We start from the raw sequence: 4,343 nt of genomic DNA on the forward strand, positions 1-4,343 counted from the left end.
CTTTTTTTGCTTCTTTGCTGACATTATTTTCTGTAAAGGAAAAAAAAAACATGGAAAATACCAAACAGAAAACGATGAAAGCAGCAACACCTTGAGTGGAAAAGCAAAGTCCGGTTGGCGAGCTGAGCTGTCTGGACAAATCCTGCAAATTTGAAAATTCATTCTACATTGAATCCACAACTCTTTAAATATATTCCTGTTTAGAGGGGATGATTTAGATTTATTTGACTTCAGAAAAAAATAAGAAGAAGCTCCCAATAAGTTGAGAAAGATTAAGAAAGCTTATCCTATCTGGTCGAATCGCGAACCTGCAGTTGGATGTTAACGCTGCTCTGCTTGCTGTTTGTCAACTGTAGGCTCCTCTGTATTTTAGACTATGGTTCCCGTGGCTCTTTAGACTCTATAATGGCTCTTCATCACTTTGGCTGAACAATGACGAGGAGCCAACTAGTCTTTGGAAAATTAGATGCACTAAAAAAAGCTGGTTAACATTTTCTCCATTGACTATGTTGAATTTCCAAAGATGATATTTCTATCTTTTGCAGTCTTTTTTCCCCAATAATTTCAGACACCAATTGAAAATGTATTTATTCACCTTTTTGTTTGGTAGATATTGAATATCAGTTATCATTATCTTTAGAAAATGTCCTTTAATATTTGCAGGTCTAAATGACTTTTATTAGCTGGACTGACTATGACAAGGTCTCTTTAGATTGTAAAGGTTGCAGACCCCTGCTTTGAGTGAAGGAAAGTGTAGTTGACCTGTTTTGGCCAGTGTGCAGCAACAAGTGGGGGCAGCACTAAGATTTTAAAGCCTTGCTATTGTTAAATAAATCATATTTGATGTGCAGAATGATCTGCAAACATTAAGAGCAGATAAAGCTTACAGCAGATTTATACTTAAAGTAATAAAATGTTTATTTAACCTATAAAACTTTTTCCAGTTGAAAATGAGACGGCCTTTTTCATAAATTATGATTAAAGTATGTAAAATCTCTATATCTATTGTAGATTATTTATTCACACTCATTTCCATTTTATTGAAATGTTAAAGTTTAATGTTAGAAGAGAGCAAACTGATTCACCAGTGTTGAAAGCTGAGCAGGTTAGGTTTCCATGACGTGGGTTGTGCTCTGAAGCACTTTCACAGGTCTGATAGGTTGTAAGGAGGTGGCTTAATGAGAGCTCAGGCCATCATCCTCACATGGCAGGAAGGACGGCATCCTGAGGAGAGAGCAAACAGCTGATTGACCCACTCACAACAGGAAAAACTGGAAAAACTGGAGCAGAGTCATTGGTGGAGCTGGAGGTGTGTTCTGATTGGCTGAGGAGCTGGGCAGCCTGCAGATGACAGTGATGGAAGCGCCTCCCTGCTGTTTTCATTTAACCTCCTTTCATCCTTCCTCATAGTTAGCAGTCATATCTCTCTCTCCTGTCGTATGTTGCACATCCCTATTGTTTTTTCACTTTATTTCTGGCTGTTCTTTCCTTTCGGATCAGTTCTCCATCCCTCTTCTTCCTCTCCTCTTCCTCACGTGTCTCTGCTGTGGGCTTGTCACCACTCCGCCCTCCTAACACTGACTGAAGGGTCGTGTGTTGCTGAGGGCAGAGGAGGGCTTTTTCCCCCTGTTTTTCACTGCTTCCTCCCACTGGTTCCTACCATCAGATGAAGGTCATACGCTGAGCCTTCTTAGCTGCTCCTAATCTTTCTTCTCTCTGCTCCTCCTTTTGTTCTCCGTCTCTGCTCCTAGATGCTGTTTGTCATTTTTTTATGGAGCAGTGCTCTCGCTTCCTTTCCCAGCTCTCATTTCTCTAATGGGACGGACCTGGCCTAGCTCCCAAGGTCAAAGCAGGTTTTTCTCTGAGCACTCGGTCCAACTAACCTCATTTGAGTGGATTGACTTACTGAAATATTCAGCATAGATTAGAGACCAGAGCCCTGCGGTGGAAGAAAAGGGGGATTTATGAAATAAAAGGAACAAAAAACTCAAATTCCTTCCTTGATTCCTCTCTTGATGCATTTCTTGATTCCTTCCTTCCTTGATTCATCCCATGATTACTTCCTCCCTGATTCCTTCCTTCCTCTCTTGATTCCTTCCTTCCTTTCTTCCTCTCTTTCTTCCTTCCTTCCTCGATTCCTTCCTTCCTTAATTCCTCTCTTGATGCATTCCTTCCTTGCTTCCTTCCTTCCTTCCTTGATTCATCCCATGATTCCTTCCTCTCTTTCTTCCTTCATTTTATTTGTTGATTCCTTCCTTTTATAATGAATTGAATCCTTCCTTCCTTCCTTCGTTCCTTCCTTCATTCCTTTCTTCCTTCCTTTGTTCATTCCTTCCTTGATTCATCCCATGATTCCTTCCTCTCTTCCTTCCTTCCTTAATTTCATCCTTACTTTGTTTGTTGATTCCTTCCTTTTTTAATGAATTGAATCCTTCCTTCCTTCGTTCCTTTCTTCTTTCGTTCCTTCCTTCATTCCTTCCTTCCTTCCTGTCTTCCTTCCTTCCTTCCTTCCTTGATTCATCCCATGATTCCTTCCTCTCTTCCTTCCTTCCTTAATTCCATCCTTACTTTGTTTGTTGGTTCCTTCCTTTTCTAATTAATTAAATCCTTCCTTCCTTCCTTCGTTCCTTCTTCCTTCATTCCTTCCTTCCTTCCTTCCTTCCTTCCTTCCTTCCTTGATTCATCCCATGATTCCTTCCTCTCTTCCTTCCTTCCTTAATTCCATCCTTCCTTTTTTTGTTGATTCCTTCCTTTTTTAATGAATTGAATCCTTTCTTTCTTCGTTCCTTCCTTCCTTCGTTCCTTCCTTCCTTCCTTCCTTCCTTCCTTCCTTCCTTACTTACTTACTTACTTACTTACTTACTTACTTACCTACTTTAATGATGAAATATTTAAGCAACATGTCAACTTTTCTTCCAGGAACTTTACACCTTTAGCTCTAATGGCTCCAAATAGACAATGTATTAAAGCAAACTGGTTTTTTTTTATTTGTGTGCTTCTGGTTTCTAGTGGCAAATCCATTCTTGTTACTTTCTCTCTAAAACTAAGTTTAAACCATTGTTTGATTGTCCTTTTTCAGAACTTGAATCAGAACCCTCGTACGCTGCTGCCCAAGTTTTTCGGGCTCTACTGCGTCCAATCGGGCGGGAAGAACATCCGTGTCGTTGTCATGAACAACGTCCTGCCCCGCGTGGTCCGCATGCACCTCAAATATGACCTGAAGGGTTCCACCTACAAAAGACGAGCGTCCAAAAAGGAGAGGGAGAAGGCCAGACCCACGTTCAAAGACCTGGACTTCATGCAGGACATGCCAGATGGACTGATGCTGGACCAGGACACCTACAACGCCATGGTTAAAACTCTACAGAGAGACTGTCTGGTGAGGAAGGCCGTTGTTTTGTCTACAGAGAGCCACACCAATACGTGCTAATCAGGGATAAGATACCATAAAATAGACAGTAGTGAAAAGGAGGTTCCTAATCAATACCAGGACAGAGATCAAGGCTTTATTTACGACAGGCGTTGGCATTGCCCTGATCCTGCTCTATAAATTAGAGCCTTTTATGAGCAGGACTTTAATAAAGTGTCTGCTGGGTTCGTGTCCCTGCTCCTGTCTTATAAATCACCATCTCAGACCAACATTTACTTGCTGTCTTTTAGGCCTCCAAACTTGGTTAACATTTTATCATTACTGCTTTAAAATCATCTTTCATTAATGAAAATCAAACTCAGTCTAACATTCTTTAAAAAAAATTCACCTTTTAATTTTCTTTCATTTGAAATAAATGTTGATAAATAGTTGTAATAGTAGCACAGTTATAGGAACCCCTGTTGTCGACACAGTTTCTGGTCCATTTCACATGCTTAGATCCTAGATCTCATGTTTTTTGTTTATGGGCTGAGAGGAACATGGAAGACATTTGATAACTTCTTTGTTCATTGATGTGGTCAATTATGTAACTGACTAAATTGATGACAACAGGTTTTTTTTTTTTGTTTACTGGGTGAATCAATCAGATTTTCCTTTAAATTCTCCTGGAATTGTAAAGTCTTCATGATCCAATGAATTTCAGCAATCTTCCTGGAGGCTTTGTTTCAATCTCATTCTCACTCTACAGTTTATTAAACTCTACTTGTAATAACCAGTTGGCATGGCAACTGGCGGTGGTTTTTATGAAGAAACCTTTTACCGTTCTTACCATCCCGCCCATTCTACATAGTGGATAGAAGAATTTGAGTCCTGAAAGAAATGCCTCTGTGAGTGTTTTGCTATAATTAAACCAAAGTTTTACTAATGAACAACAAAGACTCTTTTGATGGATGAATTAAAAAAAAAAAGCTAT

The 4,343-nt window shown here is 39.8% G+C and overlaps 1 pseudogene; it reads left to right on the forward strand.

Moving 5' to 3' along the window:
* LOC107095285 overlaps nt 1-4,343 on the forward strand; it is a 44,273-nt pseudogene that overhangs the window by 8,101 nt on the left and 31,829 nt on the right.

Source organism: Cyprinodon variegatus, unplaced genomic scaffold (genome assembly GCF_000732505.1).
Source record: "Cyprinodon variegatus isolate N-32 unplaced genomic scaffold, C_variegatus-1.0 Scaffold535, whole genome shotgun sequence".
NCBI classification, from domain to species: Eukaryota; Metazoa; Chordata; class Actinopteri; order Cyprinodontiformes; family Cyprinodontidae; genus Cyprinodon; species Cyprinodon variegatus.